Source organism: Danio rerio, chromosome 2 (genome assembly GCF_052040795.2).
Source record: "Danio rerio strain M-AB ecotype USA chromosome 2, GRCz13ab, whole genome shotgun sequence".
NCBI lineage: Eukaryota > Metazoa > Chordata > Actinopteri > Cypriniformes > Danionidae > Danio > Danio rerio.
Window position 1 is genome coordinate 61,884,412 of NC_141022.1, and position 17,396 is coordinate 61,901,807.

At 39.0% G+C, this 17,396-nt stretch overlaps 1 protein-coding gene across 4 annotated transcripts in view; it reads right to left on the reverse strand.

Annotated features, from left to right (window-relative positions):
• The window catches only part of lingo3b (leucine rich repeat and Ig domain containing 3b), a 644,601-nt gene that overhangs the window by 92,497 nt on the left and 534,708 nt on the right, over nucleotides 1-17,396 (reverse strand). For 2 of the 4 annotated variants that reach the window (XR_015479165.1, XM_087241700.1), the window contains exon 1: nucleotides 7,745-8,054. The exons of the other annotated variants lie outside the window; for them this stretch is intronic. The gene's annotated coding sequence lies outside the window, so the exon portion shown is untranslated. Of the gene's footprint in view, nucleotides 1-7,744; nucleotides 8,055-17,396 lie in introns of those variants that run through there. 4 annotated transcript variants of the gene reach the window in all.

Below are 17,396 nucleotides of genomic sequence, written 5' to 3' on the forward strand. Positions count from 1 at the left end.
ATTTTTTTCCCCGACTGTCTACAGAACAAACCATCATTATACAGTGACTTGCCTAATTACCCTAACCTGCCTAGTTACCCTAATTAACCTAGTGAAGCCTTTAAATGTGACTTTAAGCTGTATAGAAGTGTCTTGAAGAATATCTAGTCTAATATTATTTACTGTCATCATGGCAAAGAGTAAATAAATCAGTTATTAGAGATGAGTTATTAACACTATTATGATTAGAAAAGTGTTGAAAAAATCTGCTCTGTTAAACAGAAATTGTGGGAAAATTAAACAGAGGGGCGAATAATTCAGGAGGGCTAATAATTCTGACTTTAGCGTAGAGCTGCACAATTAATCGTTAAAAGATTGCGATCTCGATTCGACCCCTTAGACCAGGGGTCTCAAACTCAATTTACCTGGGGGCCGCAGGAGGCAAAGTCTGGGTGAGGCTGGGCCGCATAAGGGATTCCACAAAAAAAAGTTCTCAAATGTCATTAATAACAGTTTTAATTATTTCTTCTGAACATGAAGTGTCCTGGACATTAATAGAACATTGAGTGAAGATTATGAACAGTTCTTCTGAACATCTTTTGCCTACTTTTTGCGGCCAGAGACTTGACAGCGCTTCTTCTCACAAATCTTATATATGTATATATATATGTATAAATAAAACACCCCCACCCCACTCCAGTCACATCAGTCTGTACCAGTCTGTATCTACCTATAATATATATAAGATGCAGGCTGTAGCTAGGCAGGTGGCAGGCTGCAGATAGGTAGCTAAGTGGCAGGCAGGGGCGGGAACAGCTTACCTTGGTTCTGGCCGGCGCGAGTTCCCTCCCTGCCTGGTTTATACTTCTGCGTCAAGTGACCGGCGCAACTCACGGCGCATGCAACGCGCGCAGCTGTGCATTTATACTTCTGCGCACTGTCTCTGTTGGTCTGCATTAACACTTCCGAAACGCTAGTGGGCAGTGAGGTGTAAATGTTCCTCTGTGTCGAGTTTCTTCGTTTCTGTTTTGCTATTCTGAACACTTCCTGGATGTACAAGTGACTCAAACTCGCTCATTTTGAGGCAGGAACCGGCGGACGTGCAACAACTTTTACCATGAGGTAAACACAGAAAAAAACTTTCCATCCGGAGCTCCTTCACGGGACTCCACACTTGTAAACAATCGCTCGCGCCATTCCGGCTCTCGGTCCTGCCCAGACTCGTCGGCGCTAGCAAGCCGACCAATCACAGAGCTTGCGCTACGCATCGTTGCGACGTGTAGTTACAATTTTTGAGAGGTGCACGTCAGTGACGGCCACGGCGAAGGGCTCCGTAGCCTACGCCGGTGTTTCACGCAGAAGTATAAATCAACACTTCCCGCCCGTCACAGCGTCTAACAAAGGGGCGGGGTGCGTGGTGATTTCACCGGCATCCCCGCCCCTTTGTTTACACGGCGGGCAGGGAATGCCAGTAACCGCTGTGTACGGATAGAATCAGCGGAGCGGGGAGCGCTCTCTCTCCCTGCTCCGCTGATTCTGTCAGTGTACAGCGGTCGGCGCGGGCCACAAAATATTGCACTGAGGGCCGCAAATGGCCCGCGGGCCACGAGTTTGAGACCCCTGCCCTAGACGATCTTAATCAAGCATTTCTACGATTCTGTCAATCATATTTTCAAGTTCAGGAGAGAAGAAAAGGCGGCTGCATGAGTCTTTTCATTGTTTAACACACGTTGCTCAGTGACATTGACACCTCCAAATGATGTTGAATGAGTCACATGCTGTATTTATAAGGTATAATTCAGCTAAAAATGTCATTTTTGTCTTTATATAATGATGTTTTCGCGGCCGGGAAATCACACGTGACGTGAGCTGCTGACCGTGAGCTGTTATTACAGAGAGGGCGCTCGTGCTCTACTTAATGATGGACGCGCGTGCGTCTACTTTAGTGAACAGAACCTGCATATGTTGCGAGTAACAGGTAATACAGCTGTAAATAATATTCAGTTTGTGGCACAGAGTGATCGCTTAGGAGCCGCGCGCGAAGTATGAACAGCACTTAGCAGTCAGAATGAAACCCAAAGTGTGCACTTCATTTAAATGATCGTATCGCATTATAGAGTTATGATTACGACAAGCATTTGAAATGTTTTATCTGTCATAGCGAACCCACAGTTGTGCATGAAATAAATGTTTACAATGTCAGTATAACTACTCTAGCCTATATATTGTTGAATATAATCTGATAATGGCAAATGTCTGATTTACCAGTGAATAAATGGTCTAATATGACAGATTGCAAGCATAAATCTCAAACATAATAATTCAACATCAGATTTATTATAAGTAGAATTATTTATAGAAACCAGTAGACCTGCACATAATATTATTATCGATGTTGTGCCATATGTTTGTTTTTACCATACCTTTATTTTACATCTACAGAATCGAGAGAAAATCGTGATCTCTATTCTAAGCAAAAAAAAATCGTGATTCTCATTTTAGCCAGAATCCTGCAGCTCTACTTTAACTGTATATATATATACTATTTTCCCAAGTGTATATAACTACTGTAGGAGAATATTAGCATCTGGCACATACTTTCAGTATTATCTTAGCTTGAACTGACCTGATCTAATCCTGTTTATATGAAATTAACCTGCTCCTACGCAGGCTTGAGCTACCAGAACTGTTGCTATGACAACAACTCTCAGATGAGTTTTGAAGAACGAAACGATCCTGGATTGTGTTAAATCGTCAACATCCAAATGCAGCTAATTGAGTAACCCACGTACGAAGAACGGACCCCAGCTGCGCTCTCATAGCAGGAAATGAAAACAAAACCTTAATTGCAGCACATTTATAAACACACAACACTTACGACCCGTATCTCCAAACAATTCTTGTTCTTCCACTTGTTTTGGAAACACAATGTGGCATCTCTCTGCCGTCTGAACACTGTAACCGTACGTTGACACCGAAAGCAGCAAGAGCGTCAAAGTAGCTGGAAGTCATTCATTTTCAAAAGCTGTGTTTCCATCCAAAAATGCGAATAAACTTTATGCGCAAAACTGGATTATCGCATAAAAGTTGTGCGAATGAAGCATCTTTTCCATCCAACGAGTCCAAAATCGTCACTTCCTGATTAACTGGCGCCAAATATCAACAGTAAAAACTGCATTTGCAGCAGTAGGAGAAGCTGCATCAATCTTTTCTAAATGAATGCGCCTCAGAAGACAATCCTAACAAGCAGTAGACGCAGTGGCGTTTGAAGGTGTCAGACGCGGAGCACAAGCGCTCTTGATTCTGCAGGTCATTAATAATATAATAACATTAATACTGAAATGGTAAGGCGTTTTATAATGACCAAAACAACATTTTACATGTTTTAAAATGTGCTCAGCCTGACGTTTTATCCATTCACACACATTAAGCATCACATGATCTCTTTTACTGAAGTTTATTTATAAACAAATGTCGAGAGGATCACGTGCTTATGATTGTTCACAGCTGTTCCAACTTTAGCTAACGACTAATTATCCTATCAGACGATCCTTAACTCACTATAAATAACCAGACTTTTCTCATCTCAATATCTTCGTCTTGAAGAAACCCCCCCACCCAACCCTACTTTCCCTCCTTTCAAACGGGCGTCACGGTGGCCAGCGATTAGCGCTGTTGCCTCACAGCAAGAACGGCCCTGCTTTAATTCCTTTCCAAACCAGACGGCATTTCTGTGCGGAGTTTGCTCGTTCTCCCCATGCTCGCGTGGGTTTTCCCCGGGTCCTCCGGTTTCCTCCCACAGTTCAAAAACAAGCACTCTAAACAATTAATCCAAATACTTTAGCTAAACTCTGAGCACACCTTTCAGCATCCATATCTAACACTTAGCTACAACAAGCAGAAGGGGGAGTCATCGAGATCTACCTGAGCTCAAACTCCCCTCTCGCCTTGCAACGGGAGGGAGCCCAGGGCTCGAGGATCTTATAAGCTCAGGGCTCTCTCTCGGGACAGCACGCCAAACTAGCTTTATTATCAATCATCAGCTAAGTGTGAACTCTTGAAACAAAATCACATGACCTTTTTTAATGCGCATGCTGGAGTTTGTGTGGTAAAAGTGTTTCCATCGCAGTTTATGCGCATCTTTTCTTATCGAATAAAAAGTTTATCCTACCCAGTTAGGCGCATACGTTTTTTGATGCGCATTTTCAAAATTTATAATTTATGCGCATCATGGCGTTTCCATCAACTGGTTTTTTTATGCGCATTCACATAAAATAGGTGGATGGAAACAGCTAATGAGAGCTGTCGGCGTTCTTCGCCAGAGTGGGCGTCGAGGAGAGTTGAAATCCAGTCAACTTTATGGTAATGAGCTATGACGCGGTTTGGCAGCAACCAATCAGAATGAAGAAGTCCACCAGCTGAGAGAAGTCCAGAGAACACAGACCTGTGAACTTCGGTTCCGACCCCAGTTATTCCCAACGGTTTGATTATTGCGATTGCCGGATTTTCAATTATTTACAATGTTTGGCAAGTTACTGATGTGCATTAATGTTATAGATATTAAAAAAAGCAGGAATCTCACGCAACAGTACAAAACAGTACTGCTGCTTCAACAGGCCCGGATTAAGAACTCAGGGGCCCCTGGGCACATTGTCTTGTAAGGCCCCCTACCTGGCCGCACCCCTATAGTTGAATTTAAAAAATAAGAATAATATAATAATTTTAAAATAAAATGAATCTATAATTTGTTGCCCACATATTTAAATAAATGATATATAGTACATATGTATTTATAGTCTGCAAAGATTTAAATTATTTTTCAAAGCATTAAATAAAAATACTAATAAAACTACATATATATATATATATATATATATATATATATATATATATATATATATATATATATATATATATTTTTTTTTTTTTTTTTTTTTAAGGGTATTTTACTGTATTGCTTTTACAAACTTATAAAGCATATTATTGCCATGGCATATAACGCACAATGCTTCTCCAATCCAGTTCTATGAATCTGAGTCTTTCATAATACAAACACTGATTTACTGTCTCTCTCCTCCTCTCCCTGTATTTTCTCTACTCTTCTCGTGATGAAGACTTGATTATAAACCTAAAAGTATCCGAAATCACAGACACTATACCTCTTCTCTCCCCTCTCTCTCCTCTTCTGGGCCTTTCTCTCTCTCTCCCTCTCTCTCTCCCTTTCTGTCTGTCTCTCACACGATGAATCCAGTCCGCGCTGCGCTGCCGTTAGCCTCCTCCGCCTGGTTAATGCTAGCTTCTCATCATTTAAAGTTAACGTCTGCTTCTGTACCCTCATTCTCCTGATCATGGGTCTGTTTAAAGATGGTGTGTATGGAAAATGCCTCAATAAAGATGCCTCCTCTCCTCTTTCTCTCACGTTTGCTAAATCCACTTGTCCACTCATTTTTGATCTATGACAGATATAACGTTACACTAAAGTCCGCTCAGTTTAGTGCGGGTTATTACAAAACTGATGTTTCCGCGCTTGACCAATTACAGCATCTGTTTAGTTAAAGAAAGAAAGGCAATTTAAATATAATAATAATATTAATATGTGATCGCGTTTTTTTTGCTCAGAGGAAATACCGTTGTCTGAGCAATATAGTTTTTAAAGAGAGGGAGGCGCCTATAATAAGACTAAACATTATTAAATACACGAGACACTTGAGACTTTATATCACATTTGCATTATTTTTAAAAAATGTTTCTTTCCTGTTAAAAATAAATATATTTCCAATCTGATATGTAATGGGGAGAAAAAAAGTAGCACGAGTTCAGCTGATGGTGGATTCGAACCGATGTTATGATTAATCGCGTCAAAAGATGATGCCGTGTGCCTTACAAGGTGCGCCACTGCGGCTATATTATTTCACTGCTCTTTACTCATGTTGTCTCTATCAATCAGGCATCGATGGGCGTAAACCCTGAATAGCTTAGTCCAACTAGATGCGCTATTTGCAATTAGCCTAAAAAGATACTCCGAAATTGTCTTTTTTTCTCCCCCCTCGCAGGGGCCCCTAGTGCGCACGGGCACCTGGGCCTGTGCCCATAAGGCCCATTGGTTAATCCGGCCCTGTGCTTCAACCATATGGACACGTTGGATAGTTAAGTGGAGCACAGCCACACCACACGAAACTTGATCGTCCATTGTTAACTGAATTTGATAAGAAGTGCGCAAATTTTCACGCTAGAAGCATGTTTTATGCAGGAATGTAACTGACATGCTGCAACGGCCCCTTTAAATACGAGATCAATGTCGCGAGTTTTGACGCTATCGCCACCACAGCTGAAGGCAGACAGCGCAGTCACCACGGCGGCCAGAGCAACCTTGGACGCTCTCGCCGCTTTCGGTGTGAACACACAGTTACAGGTAAAACAGTCTTGGAAGCGATCATGCGGATAAGGAAGTTGCACCTCATTCACAATCGAGCGCTCTGATTGGTTTGAACCAAGCCTTTCTCATTAATTAATGCTGACAACTCACGATGTACTCGCCAGTACAGACATCCAGTCTCCACACTGGAATACACACAAGGATCAAATCAGGGTGACGCAGCTTCAGACTGGAAGAACGAATTTGCTGTAAATAACGCAAAAACAACCAATTTTCACTTGTTAGTGAGATTTACGTGTCCTAATAGTGTTTATAGCAGTGTGGGACACATATACGACTGTCGACAGCTCAAAACATGTGCTCTGGTGTTTTGTGACCCTTCAAATAAATTAATTATATGAATTATTTCAGAAAACAACACTATATGTTTTGCTTGTCTAGAAAATGCTTCTCGATTGAAGAATGTTCAGATATTTGGACTAAAAACGAGACAAAAACTCAACACATTACGAATTACAAGACTAATTGCGACACACATTTCATGTAGTCATGTTGACATCAAGCAAACACACTCTATTAAATGGGCCTGAATCAGAACTCGAGCCGATAATCAACACAAGACTGAAACTGCAGAGAGAGCGGAGAGAGACAGATGAGACAGAAATGATTATAAACGCAGGAACACGAGTCCCTGGAGCTCAACCCTTCACATATACAGCACAGAGTGAGTGTGTGTGTGTGTGTGTGTTTGTGTATGTAAATAAAAAACACAGAACTGAACACCTTCACAGCGCCGGCTCACATCATACAGCCAAACTAACTTCAGCATCGAGTGAAGACACAAACATTTAACAGCGTTGCATAAGAGGTGTGTGTGTGTGTGTGTGTGTGTGCCCACGCGCTCCACAGGTTGAGCAGCTTCACCTGTGTGTTTGTGTGTGTATGTGTTTGTTTGCATGAAAGAGAGAGTATATACAGTGTGAGTGTGTATGTATGGTTAAGTATGTGTGTGTATGTATGTGTACGGTTGAGAGAGAGAGAGAGAGAGAGAGAGAGAGAGAGAGAGAGAGAGAGAGAAAAGGGAGAGTGAGAGAGTGTGTGAGTGTGTGTGTGTGTGTGTGTGTGTGTGTGTGTGTGTGTGTGTGTGTGTGTGTGTGTGTGTGTGTATGTATAAAACTGTGTAGCCTATTGTGTGTTTTGTGAGTATGCATGGGTGAGTGTGTATGTGTGTGTTTATGAATCTGCTTGCATGCACGTATGTGTGTGTGTGTGTGTGTGTGTGTATAGGTGAGTGTGTGACTGTCTCTATGTATTGTTGAGTGTGTATGGTTAAGTGTGTGTATATGTGACTGTGTGTATGTGTGTGTGTGTGTGTGTGAGTTCACTCACCCAGGTCTGGAGTGTGTCCTCATCTGTCTGACCGTGAGCGCGCGCGTCTCTGCTCGTCCCCGGCACTCCGTCTCTTCCTCCAGTCTGTCCATAAGTCACACGAGCACGTCCATACGTGTCCTCAAGCCTGTGTGTGTGTGTGTGTGTTTACCTCTCAATTGCTTGCATCAAAACGCGACACACAGTACTCTTCCTCCACACTCTCACACTCGCGCGCGTGCACAGACAGAACACACACCGGCGGTGTCTCGATCTCTCTGTGATGCTGCTGCTGCTGATGCTGCTGTCTGTCTGTGCGTGTGTATGTGTGCGTGTGTGTCTCCGTCTCTTCTCACGCTGCTGTTTGGTTTTTCATCTCTCACCCCGCTGACACACTCAGGGAGCGTCTCACATTTGCAGCACTGGAGCAAAAACGCACAGTCGCTTAGGGATCGTGAATAATTAAGTTCAATTCGGTCACGTGTTTTCATTACGCGGCTCTTGACTCTAATTGGGTGGTCATTATATTTTGCATAAAGTCTAGAAGGAATACAGCTGCTGTTTAAAGTAACCAAATAATTATTTATATTATTTTCACAATGCATTTACTGTACAAACATAATTGCTTAAATAATAAATGATAACACAGTTGATGATAACACAGTTCACGATAACAGAGTTGAAGAAAACAGAGTTGAAGATAACAGAGTTGACGATACCAGAGTTTACGATAACATAGTTGATAACATAGCTAACGATAACAGAGTTGACGATAACAGAGTAGACAATAACAGAATTGACGATAACAGAGTTGACGATAACAGAGTTGACGATAAAAAAGTTGAAGATAACAAAGATGACGATATCAGAGTTGACGATAAAAGAGTTGATGATATCACAATTGACGATAACACACTTGAAGCTAGCAGAGTTGACGATAACAGAGTTGACAATAACACAGTTGACGATAACAGAGTTGACTATAACACAGTTGAAACTAAAATAGTTGACAATAACACAGTTAATGATAACAGTTGACAAAAAAGTAAAGATAACAGTTGAAGATAACAGTTAAGGATAACACTGTTGGCGAAAACAATTGACGATAACACAGTTGACAATAAAAATGACGAAAACAGCTCACGATAACAGTTGAGGATAACACAGTTGACGATAACACAGTTGTCGATAATACAGTTGTCGATAACACAGTTGGCAATAGCACAGTTGAAGATAACAAAGATGACGATATCAGAGTTGACGATAAAAGAGTTGATGATATCACAATTGACGATAACACACTTGAAGCTAACAGAGTTGACGATAACAGAGTTGACAATAACACAGTTGACGATAACAGAGTTGACTATAACAGAGTTGACGATAAAACAGTTGATGATAACAGAGTTGACTATAACACAGTTGAAACTAAAATAGTTGACAATAACACAGTTAATGATAACAGTTGACAAAAAAGTAAAGATAACAGTTGAAGATAACAGTTAAGGATAACACTGTTGGCGAAAACAATTGACGATAACACAGTTGACAATAAAAATGTCGAAAACAGCTCACGATAACAGTTGACGATAACACAGTTGACGATAACACAGTTGTCGATAGTATAGTTGTCGATAACACAGTTGGCAATAGCACAGTTGACGATAACACAGTTGATGATGACACAGTTAACAAATAGCATGGTCAACAATAACAGAGTTGACGATAACACAGTTGACGATAAAATAGTTGACGATAACACAGTTGTCGATAACACAGTTGAAGATAACACAGTTGACAATACCAGAGTTGACGATAACATAGTTGACGATAACAGTTGACGATAAAACAGTTGAAGATAACACAGTTTACGATAACACAGTTGACGATACCAGAGGAGATGATAACATAGTTGACGATAACACAGTTGGCGATAACACAGTTGTCGGTAGCACAGTTGTCGATAACACAGTTGCCAATAACATAGTTGACAATAACAGAGTTGACGATAAAAGAGTTAACGATAAGAGTTGACAATAACAAAGCTGACGATAACAAAGTTGACGATAACACAGTTGATGTAAACACAGTTGACGATAACACAGTTGACAATAACAGTTGACGATAACACAGTTGACTATTACACAGTTGACAATAACAGTTGACGATAACAATTGACGATACCAGTTGACGATGACACAGTTGATAATAACAGTTGACGATAACAGACAAAAATAGAGTTGACAATAGCACAGTTGACGATAACACAGTTGTCGATTACACAGTTGACGATTACACAGTTGACAATAACACAGTTGTCGATTACACAGTTGACGATTACACAGTTGACGATAACACAGTTGATGATTACACAGTTGTCGATTTCACAGTTGACGATAACACAGTTGACAATTCCAGACACAATCAGAGTTGAAGATAATGCAGTAGACAGTAACAGATTTGATGATAAGAGAGTTGACAATAACAGACAAAAATAGAGTTGACAATAGCACAGTTGACGATAACACAGTTGTCGATTACACAGTTGACGATAACACAGTTGACGATTATACAGTTGTCTATTTCACAGTTGATGATAACATAGTTGACGATAACAGTTGACAATAACACAGTTGACGATAACACAGTTGATGATAAAACAGTTGTTGATAACACAATTGACGATAACACAGTTGACGATAACAGATTTGACGATACCAGACACAATTAGAGTTGACGATAATGCAGTAGACAATAACAGAATTGATGATCAGAGAGTTGAAAATAACAGATAAAAATAGATTTGACAATAGCACAGTTAACGATAACACAGTTAATGATAACAGTTGACAAAAAAGTAAAGATAACAGTTGAAGATTACAGTTAAGGATAACACTGTTGGCGAAAACAATTGACGATAACACAGTTGACAATAAAGATGACGAAAACAGCTCACGGTAACAGTTGACGATAACACAGTTGTCGATAATACAGTTGATGATGACACAGTTAACAAATAGCATGGTCAACAATAACAGAGTTGACGATAACACAGTTGACGATAAAATAGTTGACGATAACACAGTTGTCGATAACAGTTGAAGATAACACAGTTGACGATACCAGAGTTGACGATAACATAGTTGACGATAACAGTTGATGATAACACAGTTGAAGATAACACAGTTGACAATAACACAGTTGACGATACCAGAGTTGATGATAACATAGTTGACGATAACAGAGTTGACGATAACACAGTTGTCAATAGGACAGTTGTCGATAACACAGTTGCCAATAACATAGTTGACAATAACAGAGTTGACGATAAAAGAGTTAACAATAAGAGTTGACAATAACAAAGCTGACGATAACAAAGTTGACGATAACACAGTTGATGTAAACACAGTTGACGATAACACAGTTGACAATAACAGTTGACGATAACACAGTTGACTATTACACAGTTGACAATAACAGTTGACGGTAACAATTGACGATACCAGTTGACGATGACACAGTTGATAATAACAGTTGACGATAACAGACAAAAATAGAGTTGACAATAGCACAGTTGACGATAACACAGTTGTCGATTACACAGTTGACGATTACACAGTTGACGATAACACAGTTGACGATAACACAGTTGTCGATTACACAGTTGACGATTACACAGTTGACGATAACACAGTTGATGATTACACAGTTGTCGATTTCACAGTTGACGATAACACAGTTGACAATTCCAGACACAATCAGAGTTGAAGATAATGCAGTAGACAGTAACAGATTTGATGATAAGAGAGTTGACAATAACAGACAAAAAAAGAGTTGACAATAGCACAGTTGACGATAACACAGTTGTCGATTACACAGTTGACGATAACACAGTTGACGATTATACAGTTGTCTATTTCACAGTTGATGATAACATAGTTGACGATAACAGTTGACAATAACACAGTTGACGATAACACAGTTGATGATAAAACAGTTGTTGATAACACAATTGACGATAACACAGTTGACGATAACAGATTTGACGATACCAGACACAATTAGAGTTGACGATAATGCAGTAGACAATAACAGAATTGATGATCAGAGAGTTGAAAATAACAGATAAAAATAGATTTGACAATAGCACAGTTAACGATAACACAGTTAATGATAACAGTTGACAAAAAAGTAAAGATAACAGTTGAAGATTACAGTTAAGGATAACACTGTTGGCGAAAACAATTGACGATAACACAGTTGACAATAAAGATGACGAAAACAGCTCACGGTAACAGTTGACGATAACACAGTTGTCGATAATACAGTTGATGATGACACAGTTAACAAATAGCATGGTCAACAATAACAGAGTTGACGATAACACAGTTGACGATAAAATAGTTGACGATAACACAGTTGTCGATAACAGTTGAAGATAACACAGTTGACGATACCAGAGTTGACGATAACATAGTTGACGATAACAGTTGATGATAACACAGTTGAAGATAACACAGTTGACAATAACACAGTTGACGATACCAGAGTTGATGATAACATAGTTGACGATAACAGAGTTGACGATAACACAGTTGTCAATAGGACAGTTGTCGATAACACAGTTGCCAATAACATAGTTGACAATAACAGAGTTGACGATAAAAGAGTTAACAATAAGAGTTGACAATAACAAAGCTGACGATAACAAAGTTGACGATAACACAGTTGATGTAAACACAGTTGACGATAACACAGTTGACAATAACAGTTGACGATAACACAGTTGACTATTACACAGTTGACAATAACAGTTGACGGTAACAATTGACGATACCAGTTGACGATGACACAGTTGATAATAACAGTTGACGATAACAGACAAAAATAGAGTTGACAATAGCACAGTTGACGATAACACAGTTGTCGATTACACAGTTGACGATTACACAGTTGACGATAACACAGTTGACGATAACACAGTTGTCGATTACACAGTTGACGATTACACAGTTGACGATAACACAGTTGATGATTACACAGTTGTCGATTTCACAGTTGACGATAACACAGTTGACAATTCCAGACACAATCAGAGTTGAAGATAATGCAGTAGACAGTAACAGATTTGATGATAAGAGAGTTGACAATAACAGACAAAAAAAGAGTTGACAATAGCACAGTTGACGATAACACAGTTGTCGATTACACAGTTGACGATAACACAGTTGACGATTATACAGTTGTCTATTTCACAGTTGATGATAACATAGTTGACGATAACAGTTGACAATAACACAGTTGACGATAACACAGTTGATGATAAAACAGTTGTTGATAACACATCTGACGATAACACAGTTGACGATAACAGATTTGACGATACCAGACACAATTAGAGTTGACGATAATGCAGTAGACAATAACAGAATTGATGATCAGAGAGTTGAAAATAACAGATAAAAATAGATTTGACAATAGCACAGTTAACGATAACACAGTTAATGATAACAGTTGACAAAAAAGTAAAGATAACAGTTGAAGATAACAGTTAAGGATAACACTGTTGGCGAAAACAATTGACGATAACACAGTTGACAATAAAGATGACGAAAACAGCTCACGGTAACAGTTGACGATAACACAGTTGACGATAACACAGTTGTCGATAATACAGTTGATGATGACACAGTTAACAAATAGCATGGTCAACAATAACAGAGTTGACGATAACACAGTTGACGATAAAATAGTTGACAATAACACAGTTGTCGATAACAGTTGAAGATAACACTGTTGAAGATAACACAGTTGACGATACCAGAGTTGACGATAACATAGTTGACGATAACAGTTGATGATAACACAGTTGAAGATAACACAGTTGACGATAACACAGTTGACGATACCAGAGTTGATGATAACATAGTTGACGATAACAGAGTTGACGAGAACACAGTTGTCGATAGGACAGTTGTCGATAGGACAGTTGTCGATAACACAGTTGACAATAACATAGTTGACAATAACAGAGTTGACGATAAAAGAGTTGATAATAACAAAGCTGACGATAACAAAGTTGACGATAACACAGTTGATGTAAACACAGTTGATGTAAACACAGTTGACGATAACACAGTTGACAATAACAGTTGACCATAACACAGTTGACTATTACACAGTTGACAATAACAGTTGACGATAACAATTGACGATACCAGAGTTGAAGATAATGCAGTAGACAGTAACAGATTTGATGATAAGAGAGTTGACAATAACAGACAAAAATAGAGTTGACAATAGCACAGTTGACAATAACACAGTTGTCGATTACACAGTTGACGATAACACTGTTGACGATAACAGATTTGACGATACCAGACACAATTAGAGTTGACGATAATGCAGTAGACAATAACAGAATTGATGATCAGAGAGTTGAAAATAACAGATAAAAATAGATTTGACAATAGCACAGTTAACGATAACACAGTTGTCGATAAAACAGTTGACGATAACACAATTGTCGAGAAAACAGTTGATGATAGCACAGTTGACGATAACAGAGTTGGCAATAACAGAGTTAGCGATAACACAGTAAAAGATTATACAGCTGACAACACAGTTGACAATAACTATTGACGATAACAGTTGATGATAACACAGTTGCGCATGTGTGTATTGTATGTGTGAGAGGGTGCATTTGTGTCTGTGTGTGTGCGGATATATGAACAGCACAGAATGAGTCTCTGAGGGAGGTGGACGAGTGCTGGTTCTGTATCTGCTTCAGAGTCTCGCTGTGTTAACATTGTAATTGGATTTCACTTTAGCTGCCACTAAAAGCTTGCAGTGTGTGTGTGTTTGCGCGCGCGCCCCGGTCCGCCTCTGTAAATCTATCCATTGAAATCATTTCAAAAGGCGACCAAACACAAGGAAAAGCTTCAGCTCAGTCTCCAGCATTTGCAGTTTTCAGTGATGTCACATCAGGAGGGCAATAAAGGAAAAGGTTGTGTAATATATATGAAGCAGCTCTGTACTGTAACAGTCACTGAGTTCAATCATTGAGCAACTTCACTTTATATTTTCAGGTAAAGATCAATAGATAACTTAGGTCCATCCTAAATTGCATGCTATATTCTGCAACATATGTTTATGCACATTTTGGAATATCACATAAAAAAATGTTAAAGAAAAACAGCAAGAAGAAGTTAAAACTGTACTCTTAGTTAACTAGTAGTTTTCTAGTGGTATACTTCAAAGGTACTTGCAAGTATTTGTCTGTGTATTCTTAGATTACTATTGCTTAAGTGTTATACTGTGAAATTTGACGATAACACAGTTGACAATAACACAGTGGATGAGAACACATTTGACAATAACAGAGTTGACGATAACACAGTTTACAATAACACAGTTGACAACAACAGGGTTGACGATAACACAGTGGATGAGAACACAGTTGACAATAACAGAGTTGATGACAACACAGTGGATGAGAACACATTTGACAATAACAGAGTTGACGATAACACAGTTGACGATAACAGAGTTGACGATAACACAGTGGATGAGAACACATTTGACAATAACAGAGTTGACGATAACACAGTTGACAATAACACAGTCAATAATAGAGTTGACGATAACACAGTTGATGAGAACACATTTGACAATAACAGAGTTAACGATAACACAGTTGACAATAACACAGTTGACAATAACAGAGTTGACGATAACACAGTTGACAATAACACAGTTGACAATAACAGAGTTGACGATAACACAGTTGACAATAACACAGTCAATAACAGAGTTGACGATAACACAGTTGACAATAACAGAGTTGACAATAACACAGTTGACAATAACACAGTTGACAATAACAGAGTTGCGATAACACAGTGGTTGAGAACACATTTAACAATAACAGAGTTGACGATAACACAGTTGACAATAACACAGTCAATAACAGAGTTGACTATAACACAGTTGACAATAACACAGCTGACAATAACAGGGTTGACGATAACACCGTGGATGAGAACACAGTTGACAATAACAGAGTTGATGATAACACAGTTGACAATAACAGAGTTGACAATGACAGAGTTGACGATAACACAGTTGACAATAACAGAGTTGACAATAACAGAGTTGACGATAACACAGTGGATGAGAACACATTTAACAATAACAGAGTTGACGATAACACAGTTGACAATAACACAGTCAATAACAGAGTTGACGATAACACAGTTGACAATTACACAGTTGACGATAACAGAGTTGACGATAACAAAGTGGATGAGAACACATTTGACAATAACAGAGTTGACGATAACACAGTTGACGATAACAGAGTTGACGATAACACAGTGGATGAGAACACATTTGACAATAACAGAGTTGACAATAACACAGTTGACAATAACACAGTTGACAATAACAGAGTTGACGATAACACAGTTGACAATAACACAGTTGACGATAACAGAGTTGACGATAACACAGTTGACAATAACACAGTTGACAATAACAGAGTTGATGATAACACAGTGGATGAGAACACATTTGACAATAACAGAGTTGACAATAACAGTTGACAATAACAGAGTTGACGATAATAAACAATAACAGCGTTGATAACAGAGTTGGCAATAACAGGATTGACAATAACAGAGTTGAAAACAACAGAGTTGACATTAACTGAGTTGAAATAATAAAAGTTGACGATAACAGAGTTGACGATAATAAACAATAACAGAGTTGATAACAGTGTTGGCAAACCCAGGATTGACAATAACCGAGTTGAAGATAACAGAGTTGACGATAACACAGTTGACAATAACAGAGCTAGCGATAACAGACAATAACACAGTCGACAATAACACAGTTAATGATAAAACAGTTGACAATAACACAGTTGATGATAACACATTTGACGATGACACAGTTGACAATAAGAGTTAGCGATAACAGAGCTGATGACAACAGTCAATAAACAGCTGACGATAACAGACAATTACAGAGTTGATGATAACAGAGCTGACGATAACACAGTTGACGATAACAGACAATAACAGAGTTGAAGATAACAGAGTTGACGATAACAGAGTTGATGATAACAGAGTTGATGATAACAGACAATAACAGAGTTGAAGATAACAGAGCTGACGATAACAGACAATAACAGAGCTGACGATAACAGACAATAACAGAGCTGACGATAACAGACAATAACAGAGCTGACAATAACAGACAATAACAGAGCTGACAATAACAGACAATAACAGAGCTGACGACAACAGACAATAACAGAGTTGAAGATAACAGAGCTGACAATAACAGACAATAACAGAGCTGACAATAACAGACAATAACAGAGCTGACGACAACAGACAATAACAGAGTTGAAGATAACAGAGCTGACAATAACAGACAATAACAGAGCTGACGATAACAGACAATAACAGAGCTGACGATAACAGACAATAACAGAGCTGACGATAACAGACAATAACAGAGTTGAAGATAACAGAGCTGACAATAACAGAGCTGACGATAACAGACAATAACAGAGCTGACGATAACAGACAATAACAGAGTTGAAGATAACAGAGCTGACAATAACAGAGCTGACGATAACAGACAATAACAGAGCTGACGATAAAAG